The 12,925-nt window shown below is 46.7% G+C and overlaps 1 protein-coding gene across 1 annotated transcript in view; it reads right to left on the reverse strand.

Moving 5' to 3' along the window:
- The window catches only part of Traf5 (TNF receptor-associated factor 5), a gene marked incomplete in the record, with an annotated part of 95,397 nt that overhangs the window by 82,066 nt on the left and 406 nt on the right, over positions 1 to 12,925 (reverse strand).

The raw sequence follows: 12,925 nt of genomic DNA on the forward strand, positions 1-12,925 counted from the left end.
AAACTGAGGCTTGGAGGGATCCTACTTCAGGAAGTGGTCAATGCCCCTGAGGAATCAGCAGGAGCCACAGTCACTCCAGGCCCCTGCTTCCTCCCGGCCCACAGGGAGGCAGTGTATGTGGGTGGCACCCCATGGGTTCTGGGGTGGACCAGTCTGGATTCAAATTTTGGTTTTACACTGCATAGTCTTATGAACTCAGGCAAGTTACTTTGTCCCTAGGCCTCTCTGTTTCACACAATAATTAATAGTGACAGTGTAGCAACCTTGTAGGACTTCTGAAGAGAAAATAACACGATGTGCAAAGAGATGGCTGGCCTGCTAACTGCTTTTGTAAATACAGTTTTATCAGAGTGTAGCTGGGTTAATTTGTTTGCAGATGTTACCATGGCAGAGCTGAGCAAGCTAACTTGAGATTGCAGGGCAGCACACATCCTATAACAGTGACTATCTTCTCCCTAAGGGAAAAGCCAACTGACCCATGTATGTCTACATGAAAAGCGTTAGGAGGTGGGGAGGGGCACAGAATGCACTGCAAGGGCTCTGAAGATTATGAAGTATGTGCAACCCCACCCCCACTGGCTATCTCCCCTCATTCTCAGGATAATATGTCTACCTGACATGTCCAGCTGCCAGGTTCAGGAATCAAAAGTGAATAAGAGGGGCTGGAGAGATGATGCAATGCTTAAGAGCATTGGCTGCTCCTGCAGAGGGCTCAGGTTTGAATCCCACTACCCACATGATAGCTCACAACCATCTATAACTTCAGTTCCAAGGGATCTGACACCCTCTTCTGACCTCTATAGGAACTGTACACACACATGGTACTCAGATACACATTTGAAAAAAACACTTATAAATCAATCAATCAATCAATCAGCCAACCAATCAATCTTTAAAAAGGAAAAACCAAAACCAAAACCAAAACCAACTGACATATGAGTGAGCTTTTCATCTGGTACCTGCTGCCACCCCTAAATGAGTCCAAGGACTGCTCTCTGCATCTAGCTCCCTTCAGTTAGCTGTTTCCCTTCAACCCAGAGCTGTGGGGTGTGTGTGTGTGTGTGTGTGTGTGTGTGTGTGTGGTGGGCATGTGTGTATGCGTGTGTTGTGCATGTGTGTGTGTGCAGGTGAGTCCTGTCCTCAGGCCAACCTCAGATTAGTAGCACCCCAGCCACACAGTCCACCATTTTTCCCTCCCTAGCATCAGGTACACCTGTACCCACACGTGTGCAGGCATATACAGTGTGTGTGTGTGTGTCCATGTGTGTGTTTGTGCTTGTGTGACATGTGTGTGGTATTTATGTGTGTATGTTTGTGTGGTATATGTGTGTGTATATATATATATATATATATATATATATATATATATATATATAGTGTGTGTGTGTGCTTGTGTGGTATCGTACAATGTGTGTGCACATATGTATGTGTGGTGTGCATATGTGGACAGGTATGTGTACAGGGGTGTAGTATATGTGTGTATACAGGCATGTGTATATTTGTGTGTGGTACATGTGTGTATATACATATATGTATATGTGTGTGTGCAGGTGTGTGATATATCTGTGTGTAAAAGGGTGTGTGTGTATATGAGCAGGTATTTGTGTGTGGTAAGTGTATGCAGGTACATGTGTGTGTGTGTGCATGTGCAGATATGTGTGTGTTGGTCTCAGGCCAACCTCAGACAAGCAGCACCCTCGGCCACACAGCCCACCATTCTTCCCTCCCCAGCCCCAGGGACACCTGTACCCATATGTGTGCATGCATATACAGTTCAGAGGGTGACCTCGGGGTTCATTCCTCAGGAGCTTTCTCTTTTTTCTAAATTGAGGTCTCTCGTTGGTTTGGAGCTAACTACTTAGGCTAGGCCAGCAGCATGTTACTGACTGAGCCATCTTCCTGCCTGAGTACTCTGCTGTTACCACTGTTTCATTTCTCTATTTTCCCTTCATGGCTAGTTTTCTGACCCATTACCCAATGCATTGCTTAGAATTCAGCTACACCAGATCATCCAACCACTCAGTCCTTCAGTCAGCTCCTGTGTGCCAACCATCCCTTTGCTAAGAATCTATCCCTACAGACATACTGGGAACAAAAAGTATTGCTGAGTCGGCCCCAATTTCCCACTCCTTGGCCCTGCCCAAAGGCTGCCCTCAGCCTAGAAACATCTCCCAGCCAAATGTTCCATACTCCTTCTCATACCTGGAATTCTGGGACATTGTTTATAGAATCACACCTTCCCGTAGGTACCAACAGATCCATCCCTTATCAAATGCCCCAGCACCTTTCTGATCTTCCTTGCCCTTCTGAGCACATCTGTATTCTGCTCCTGAATAAACTGGGGTATGGGGCTGAGTCATCTGGGGTGAGGGGTAGGCACACAATAGCCCTCCTGCTCTTTGCATTGGTGGCCTGTGGCATGTTCCCCTTCAATCCTCCTGGCCTTGGGGACACTGAGCTCTTAGATTCTCCTCCAAGGCTGACCTCATCTTCAGGGTTACTTCTCTGCCCTTGGTCTTGCCCACAACTCCCACATCTCATCAGAAAGGCACTCTTCTCTGACTCAGACTGCTTCTGAAGGCAGCCTGGCACCCCACTCCATTGAATGGTGGGTCTACCAGCCCAGATTTACTGTTTTTTCTCTTCTCTCCCTTTCTGGCTATCCGAGTTGTTCACACAGACAGATATACAGGGCACATAAACATGGAATGTGGGATTCCAGTGACCGTGTGAGCACAGAGCTTGGATACACAGTCAACAACCAACATGCTAGATTTAGCTGAGAATTCTGAAGCATTTTCAAGTGAGGATTGGGCCCCTGATCCACTTTCCATGATCTGGAGGTGATCTGAAGGAGGGGAAGACCGTTCTAGTCAGGCTCTAGAACATGCAAGGCAGTGACCACAGTGACCCCGTTATTTGCAGTTCTGCTGTCCATGGTTTCTATTACCTTGACCAACCAATGTCTCAAAATATTAAGTGGAAAGTTCTAGAAGTAATTCATGAGTTTTAAGCTGCATAGATGATTTTTCAGTAGCATGTTGAAATCTTATGCTTTTCTAGCCTATCCTGCTTGGGAAATGAATCTTCTCTGGACAAAGGGACATTGCCTTAGCCTAGAGCATTCAGGTTGTATACACTACCCACCCATTAGTCACTTGGAAGTTATCTTGGTTATCAGATCAACTGCTGTGATTTGTCAGAGTTCAAGCAAACTTTGTTGCACATGAACAAGTAATAATACTGGCAGTTTATTATAGCATTGTTCTGTTCTGTTTATTATTAGTTGTTGTTCATCTCTTACTATGTCTAACATGAATTAAACTCAATAATCTATATAGGAGAAACATAGTAGACATAGGTTCAGTATTATCCAAGGTATTGGGCAACCATTGGGCATTTTGGAAGGCATCCTCCAATACATAGAAGCCTTGGCTTGACTGATAGTTACCAAAGGTCATATTCCAGCTCTGTCTTTTCATTGATGCCCCTAGCTCAGTAATACAGATCCATCCTCAAAGCTGGAAGCTGGCCACAAACATGAGCTGAAGCATTGAGGTCATAGTTTAAGAGAGGCTGATGGGGAAACCACCTTTTAACTGGTAGGGAGGCCAATATGGCCTGGAGCCATGGTGAAAGCAAATCGAGCAAAGGTTGGCACTCACAGCCCAGCCTCATGGAGTGACACACCCCAGATGCCTGTGTGGTGGGCATTCCAGGGTTGGCTCCAACACTGTATCCCTTAGATGAGACTTTGCACTGCCCACTGTCATGATGGGTGGGCTGGATCAGAACCACAAGAGAGAGGAACAGTGGGGAATCCAGTGAGGAGATGTAAGAAAAGCAGGCAGAATGAATTTGGGGTGGCTTTTTCCTCCTTCAACCAGCATTTGGGATATCGAGGCAAGAGGATACTGAATCTAAGGCCAACTGAGATATATAATAAATAACAGACCAATAAAGAAAAAGGAGAATGTCCAGGAAAATGTTCTGGCCCAAGCATTACCCACGTAGAGCTCAATTCCAAGGCATATATATAGTTTGATTTTTTAAAATTATTTATTTTTATTTTATGTACCTGGTGTTTTGCCTGTATGCATGTCTGTGGTCAACATGCAGCAGTGCCCACAGAGGCCAGGAGGAGGAGTCTGGTTCCCTCCAGCTGGAGTCACAGCCAGTTATTAGCCACTATGTGGGTGACAGAATACACACCTGGGTCTTTTGGAAGCCAGCTCTCTAGTCCCTAACACAATTCCTCATGTTATCGTGACCCACAGCCATAAAATTATTTTGTTGCTACTTTAAAACTATAATTTTGCTACTGTTATGAATTGTAATGTAAATCTCTGTGTTTTCCCAGTGGTCTATGGTAGTTGCGACCCTACAGCCTGATTCTTCATATGTTACAGCTTGTAGTTTCACATGGTCTCTACTTAGGTCCCCATTACCCTGTAACAACATAATGACTCAAGTCATACAGCTATAAGTAGGGAAGTGGTTTTCTTTTTTTCATTTAAAATTCCAACTTTATTTCTCATATACTATGGCAGCTTGGGAATTTGCCAAAATTTTAAACCATGTCTTGTCTTTTATTAAAATTTGGAAAAAAACCCACAAAATTATGGATTTACTCCAAAGTCACTGTTCCAACATTTTTATGAAATAATTAAAATCACAGTATCTCTGGAACATAGTTATTATTAGGTATGTATTAGGTACTAACTTGATTATGAACATAATACTTTTTGTACTAATATTTGTAAGATATTTAAATTATTTTCTAAGCAGAAACTAAATTTACAGAGAGGTCTGTAGATTATTCCATTGAGACAACAAAGATATTAGAATAAGGTATATTCATAAATTATATCTTTTTTCCCCATATGATGTCTTATTGGTGTCTACAGTTTTTTGTTTTTTTGAATTTTTTAAGGTTTTGTGTGTGTGTGTGTGTGTGTGTGTGTGTGTGTGTGTGTGTATGAGTGTTTGCAGTGTGTGCAGTGCTTTATAGAGGCCACAAGGGTGCTCTGGATACTCTGGAGCTGGAGCTACGGACAGCTGTAAACCACCATCTGAATGCTGGGAAGTGAACCCAGGTTCTCTGCAAGAACAGCAAGTGCTTTTTATCCATGACCCATCTCTCCAGCCCCTAAAGTAGAGATTTAAACACATATTGCTCATCCTTGATCCAAAACACTTGGGGGTGATCAGATTTTGAATTTTAGTTTTGTTTTTAAAAATTTGGAGTTTTGAAACATTTGTATATATATATATATATATATATATATATATATATATAACAAGATATCTTGGAAATGGGATCCAAATTTAAATAATAGAAACTTATTTAGATATCACAAACACCATATATATATGTATATATACATATATATACATACACACACACACACACACACACACACACACACACACATATATATATATATATATATATATATATATATATATATATAGTTTAGCAGTGACTTACAGAATGTGTGTGTGCATATGCATGTGACTGAACCTAAGACCTCATATATGCTAAATAGGTACTCTATCATTGAGCCTACCCCCACCCCCCACCCCCCGTTTACATTTTGAGATTGGGGTCTCACTAAGTTGCCCAGGTTAGCTTTGAACTCATTCACTTTGGGACCCAGGCGGACTTGAATTTGCCATCTTCCTGCTTCCAACTCTAGCTGCTCTGATCCTACCTGTAACTCCAGCCTCATTTCAATGACCTCATCCACTCTTTGCATTGGCTAGTATCACAAACCGAATACCCATGCTCATTCCTCCTACACCTGTTAGTCCTTCCCCATCCCAGTGAAATGTCACCACCTCCACCCTCACCCTATTGGTGTGGGCCACAACTTAGGCATCATTCTTGGCTCCTCTCTATCTCACAAGACCAAGTCTGTCAATCTCCTGTTCCCAGCCAGCCCCTGTTTTCAGTACACCGACCCTCACCAAAGCCGCAGCCATCTCTCCCCTGGTGACAGCACTGGTCTCAAGGTTGGCCTCTGAAGCTGCCTACTCCCTTACAGCCTGTAGCCCGAATGGCCCTTTTAAAGACATAAGTCTGTAGAGCCCAGTCCCAGTGAACGTACGTACAAAACACTCCCGCAGGTAAGGCTCAGGGAACACTGTGGAAGAGGAGGCAGAAAGGCTCTAAGAGCCGGAGGAGCAGGGGGTGTGCTGTGAGACTGTATGTCCTAGTGACAGTTTCACCAGCAAGGCTGCCCAGATGTAAGCAGAACAAGCGGAACAACAGGCATGCCGAAGTTGGGCACCGGTGGGGTGGGCATGAGGCCTCAACCCTACACAGAGAACTCCAGGAAACACAGGAGTGCTGAGTGTGGAGAGATACTCTTCCCCAGGAAAGAAAGAGCACACCGATGACCAGCCTTGAAAACATAGGTACAGTAACATCATACAGACTGAGCAAGTTATATTTAGGAATATACAAGTACATATACATATATGCATGTAACAATAATTAAGGAAAAAAAGAGGCCAGGAATTTGAAAGAGAGCAAGGAGGGATAGATACACGAGAAGGTCTGGAGAGGAAAAGGAAGTGGGAAATGAAATATAATCTCAAAAACAAAACAAAACAAAAAAACCTACAACAATAACAACAAAATCCAGAAGTTGGCTCTGTCTCTGTTCAGCTCCCAGGGCCCCTTGACACTCAGGGTGTCCCTGGAAGTCTAGGCTGATGTGCTGTGGTCCTCATCCTGTGTTCCCATTTTCTAGTATTTTCCTCCCTTGTCCTAGTCTCCAGCCACAATGGCTTTGTGTGACCTTTGACGGTAGAACTGCCTTCTGCTTGCTTCTCCACTCACCATGCCTCTCGCTCCTTCACTTTAAGCATACCCCTTCAGTCAACACCTGCCACCCACTGTGCTTGCTACCAAGTAGCAACTGTTCAATGCCTTTGCTCCTGACCTCCCCACCTGAATAAAGTACGACAGGAACCCGGCTGTTTCTTCTGCTTACTGAGGTTCAGGCCTTGGAACATCACACACCGTTGGTGCTCAGCACAGACTGAGATGAGTGGATGCCACGTCATAGCCAGTAGCAGCCTCTGTACCACTACACGCACCACTCAGGGACCAAGACGTCTTATGCCAGCTCCCTGTGCACCTTGAACTTGTACAGGGAGAGCAAGGGTGGTTCATGGTGGCTGACTTGGGGTGGGCTGCTGGTGAAGAGACTAAACCTTGAACAGTGGTCTCCGCTCACACAGGGAAGAGCCACAGAGGAAGCGGCAGCCTCAGGGCACTGGGTGCCTGGGTAAACAGGAAAGGGCTGAAAAGATGTGCATGGACAGACAGGCAACAGACCAAGTCAACCAATGTCCATGAGGCTCTTGTCTAGGTCCCACACCCTGAGGTGCTCACTACACAGGTCCTACGTCTAAAATCTCATTTGCCTGGGTCCCTTTCAGGAGACATCACCGTGGCAAGAGCATGAGGCCAGCCTTTCGCTTTCACCCCTCTGTGTTTTCAATATCTAGTTCAAACTTTTCTGTACAAACCTTGACTACTCCCTCTAGCCTCCCTGGGAAACTACTTCCTACTGCACAGAAAAACAAAGAAGTCATCAGACCAGAACAGCCTCTATTTCCTGCCACCACACCTGTGCGGCTCCCTACATGGGGCCCCTGATCTGCCCTTGCCCTCTTATGGTAGCTACAGAGGTAAACTCTGATTTCAGCCAAACTCCCCAGCTGGTAAATGCCTGCCCTGAACTCGCACCGTCTATGGTGGCTTCTCACTCTTGCTCACCTGCTTGACCTTTAACCTCTCCACACTGGCCAGCTCCATCCTTCAGCTTAAGGTTCTCACAGAACTGTGGAGAGCCAAAGCTGTGGTTCTCTCAGATGTCCCTGGAATCCCTGTGTCTCATCCCTACTAGCCCACATAACCTCAGCTTCCCTAGAAAGCCTCTTAACACGCTCTCCAACTTCTCTTGTCAAGGCCACTTGTGACTGAAGTGCCACTGGTCATTCTGGTCTTCCCCTAGTCTATCCTTGTAGCACATGTGACACAGTTAACCCCCGACTGCTCGGATTTAACAGCAGTTACTTTCAAATACTGTATAGCTTCCTTGAAAGCACCCTGAGCTGGCGTGGAAGACAGTGTACAATGATGTGAGACCCATCTTCTCCTTTGAACCTGGATGACCTCCCTGAGAGACCCATCTGTACCACTGCAGACCTCAAACACTCAAAACAAACAAACAAACAAACAAACAAACAAACAAACAAAACCCAAAAACGTTCAAAGCATCCAAAATGAAGCAGACATCTCTGCCCTGGCTGTTCCCTCCAGAGTTACCTCTAGGTGAAAATCCATTTTCTTCCCTGGCTACAAAGCCGTCTCAACACCCATGTCTGCCCATATCGCTTAAACCCCACCTGATTTTGTAGTTACATCATTTTGTTCTGTTTCTTTTAAAAACATATTTATTTTTATGTGTGCGTGTTTTTCCTGCATGTATGGATGTATACCATGTGCACACAGTGTCAGCAGGGCCCAGAAAAGGGCATTTGATCCTTTGGAACCAGAATGATAGACCATTATGAGCTGTCATGTGGTCTCCCAAAGAGTAGCCAGTACTCTTACCCCCAAAGCTGGCTACCCAGCCCTGCTCTGTTCTGTTGTCTTTGATTTATGCTGACTTGGGAGATACGGCAAGCTTTCCTCGGCTGTACCCAAGGTGAGTTCCTAGCTTCTCTCTCAGGAGGCCCTTTGCAATGTCTGCTTGTTGACCCCACTCACTCTCCCCTCTCCTCCAGCGCTAAGCCACCCATCTGAATAAGGAAAAAGGAGACTTTCCTGGTGACTTGAAACCTCTGGTTTACTTCTCCATTCTGCTTAATTTCCCTCTGCTCCCCACTGTGCTGGCCTTCTACCAAATGCTATTTGTTCTCAACGCTTCAGTCTGAGTCTCCCCAAGGACCCAGAGTCCTGGCCCCAAGTCTTGAGTCTTTGAAGTTGCCTGGGACTCACTCTAGCTAACGCCCAGTGTTACTGTCCCAACCCACTCACCCCTGTCCCTGAGGTCTCTGGCCTAGACAGAGAAGCAACGGCATAGGATGACATGGTTTCTGGTCTACCCTGGCACATGGAAGCTCATCTGCCAGTCTGTGTCTGTTTTTACTTAAACCTGAATGCCTTTAGGTCAGGAATGCATTCCTCAAGGCCCCAGAGGTCTCCCAGCTCTAGCCTTGTTAAACACACAGTCTCCCTGAGTTCTCAGGTACGGGCTTGGTGCGGATATTGGCTCATCTTACCTGTCTAGCCACCCCAGGCGGGAGATAGCACCACCTCTTTGAGCCAGTCAGGACCACAGATGCTCATGAGAATTAGGCAACTTGCCTTAATCACATATCACACCCAGAAAGTCAAAACTCCATATGTGATTGCTTCTTATGCTAGGGTACCAAGTGCCCTCAATACCAGCACTTAGCGGGTTGAAGCAGGAAGGTTACCGTTAAGTTATGGGCCAGCCTGGGCTACATTGTGAGTTCAAGGGCAGCCCGAACTATGTAGTGAGATTTTTGTCTCAAAAATAAAAGAATGAAATCCAGATTTGAATCCAAGCTCATCAGGTCACGCAGCCCACATTCTTACACTCTGACACAGTGAAAGAAATGGGTGTTAACCAGGCTAAGTCTTAAGAAGACCCTCTGCAGCAGTGTGGAAAGAAAAAAACCAAGACAGTCAAACCTGGACCTGAAGAGAGTAAATGAGTGCTTCAGGCTGTCCAGGAAAGAGACTCCGAGCCTAGTTAGGAGCTGACAAGAACAGGGAGACAGCAGTGGACTTTGCAATAGCTGGGAGAACTGGGAGGCTGGAGTGGCTGATGTGAGTGACAAGGGTGTCCTGGGAGCTCTTGAGATACCACAGCCAATCAAGGTGGCTAATATTACAGAAGCCAAGTGTCTTTCCTTTAGAATGTAGTTTAAGCCTTAGAGTGAAAGAACTCCAGGACAGGAGTCTAGGGTCAAAACTGGCGTCCAGACGCAGCCACATTGGCACCTCCAAGGCAGGAGGAGGATGGGAGGAATTAGGCCACACTGGGGAACGCCAGTGGGGACAGGACAGGGTCCAAGGAGGTGGCTGATGGACAGGCTAGAGGACAGCTGCATGGCGCCTGCTGGCTGGCGACAGAGGATTGTCAGACCTCAGGAGCCCTGTTAAGCCTCAGAGCAGCACAGCAGGTGCAGGGAACCCAGTGAGGCAGAAGCCCAAAGTGCAGAAATCTCTTTCCAGAGGCTTCTAGGGAACCTGGGAGAAACTCTGGGAAACACAGGGCTTCCCAGGTCAGGGTTAGGGTTAGGTCAATGGCAGAGTGCAGACAGCTGAGACCAAGGAGCAGGGGAGGAGCAGGGGGAGCACCTCAGGAAGAAGACACACAGTAGGTTGTTCATGGGGGTGGAGGTTTCTGACTGGGTTGGGAGGAGTGCAGCTTGGCCTTAAGGGAAGAAAAGGCTGTGGGGAGATTCCAGAGGTGTTTTGGATTGCTGAGGAGAGACACTGACTTGGACCAGGCTGCTGAAATGAGAGTTGCTCTCTGGGCTGTCCCTGACGTGGAGGACCAACCTGCACATCTGGGTACAGGGCACAGCAGCACACGTGCACACTGCATTTGCTAGAGCATCACAGCCAGCTGCCTGCAGATACTAATATGCAAAATATGCTGGGGACTAGAGTTTCTGTCAGGACTAACGAGTATTTTCACTTTTATTTCGAGGTCTGCTACTATTCCACTTCCTCATAAGACAGGGCTTGCCAGAGACCACACATAGGAATTCCTTAAGTACTTTTATCTCAGCAAAGCAATACACCAATGCTGGCCCAATCCTTGGGTGGTGGCAGCAGGTGCCCAGCCCTTGGCATTTTGTTTCTGTCTTATAGAGTGATTCACCTTTCCCTGTCTCTCATGCTGGTAGATATTACACCTGTCACCCCTCCCATTCTGACCAGTCTCTTCAGGAGCACTAGCTCCTGCCCAGAAGAACCCTGGAAGAGCTGCAACCCAGGTGGAGAAAGCACTTAGAGACTGCATCTGTTCCGGTGTCCTCTTCTTCTGGTTTGTTAAGTCTTTAAAACTTCGGCCAGGGGCCAACTCCTCACTGGTTCTCACATCTGTCCAGAGAGTCTTGGCTTCCTCTACTCAACATATACTGGAAAGAACATAGGAGTTGCCTCAGAAGGCTCAGGCTTGGCTGCTGCCCATTCCCTGCTATGAGGTTTTCTGAGTTCTAGCTTGAAATCATGTGGGACCTCTCCCTTCTCTCTGGGAAAGAGAAGCTAGTGTAATGTGATAGGTTATTTATAACCTGCATCTTAATCTGATTCCTGGGATCTAATCAACTCTTACTAACACCCGCCCTCAGTAACTGGGAGGCACACCCCAAATAAACGGAGTGCAGTTCAGCCAACATCTTTTTAGGCTAACCAATGCCAGATTCCAGGCTACCACAAAATCAGACACAGATCCTTCCCCAGTCACTTGGCTGGCTGCGTGGACAGTGTGGCATTGGTTCATACAACGTCAGGGGCAGTTTCCAGCAGAACTTTACCCACATTGCTGGAACAGATGCTCCAGGCACTTAGGGGAATCTGGGTCCTTTTGCTGACCCCTCAGACTAAAGGGGAGGTAGGCAGTTGTGGCTCTCTGAGGAACCAAGCTGACAGTCCTGAAGCAGAAACCTCAGAGTCCCCCGCCTGGCCCAGCAGCAGAGCTCAGGACTGAGTTGACACTAGGTGCTTCCCCTCGACATCTGGGGGATGTGCAAAGCTACCCTGACTCACAAGGGTGTCGTGGGGGACAAAATGAGAGCACATGACATTGAGTGAGGAGCAAATGGACCATAAGGGGCAGCTTCACGTTTAGTGGCTCTTTTTTCTTCAAGGCCCCCCTCAGGAAAGTGGGGATTGTAACTACATAAGGCTGTTTCTCCCCCTAGTCTAACAGGACTGACTCAGAGGCTTTGGCTCCCCAACTTTGCAAGTCACCCTGAGATACCCCAAAAAGGAAAGCTCTTACTCCCAGTGGCTGGGCCCCTATGTCATCCACCCACATCCAGTGGGTTCTCCACTGACGTCGGCCATCCTTGTCCCACACCACCGGCCTTAGCCAGGGACCCTGAGAACGTCACCCTTCTCTGTTGTGGCCCCTTTCCACAGCTAGCCCTACAAGAGACCAGGGAGACTACAGTCCAGAGTCTGGAGACAACCCATTTCCTGAACTCACTACCTTTCCCACCTTCATCTCCCATCCATCTTTCCATCTGTAATTTCTGCCTTTTCTGTTTAAATCAGTTGTCCAAGGTGTCAGGTTTTTATCCAGACTCTCAGTTATGTTAGGATCTCTGGATTGGGGAGGACTCGTTAACCCAGACGTTTGCTGTCTAAAATTATCTCTCACACACCCAGGAAGTTCTATTCTCAGAAATGCTTTAACCAATTTCTTTGCATTTTAAGTATTCCCTAAGACTTTTAAAAAATGTGTATATTCCTGGAAAAGGGAACCGTCCTCTTTGGCCCTAATCTAGTTTTCACACAGCACCTATGCCCGATGTTTATTGCAACAAGCTGGATGCCTTTTTTCACAGGCCATGGAGAGGATTGGGGAGAAGGGAGTCTCTCCTCATTTTACAGACCTTAGCCCACAACTGGACTCCGACGAGCCCCGCGCCTGCCGCAGCGAGATAAACAGAGTTCTCACGAAAGTAAAATAGCCAAATATGGAAAGTCAGCAGACAGAGTGGAGAGGCTGAGGAAGAAAGAAGCCAACCAGAATGGCCCAGAGGGATCCGCAACAAAAGTCCTCAGAACTGTCCTCAGAACTGTAACACCTCACAGTTGGGTGGCAAGGGGGTCAAGCAGTGGTGTGAGGACTGTCTC

Source organism: Mus musculus, chromosome 1 (assembly GCF_000001635.26).
Source record: "Mus musculus strain C57BL/6J chromosome 1, GRCm38.p6 C57BL/6J".
Taxonomy (NCBI): Eukaryota; Metazoa; Chordata; class Mammalia; order Rodentia; family Muridae; genus Mus; species Mus musculus.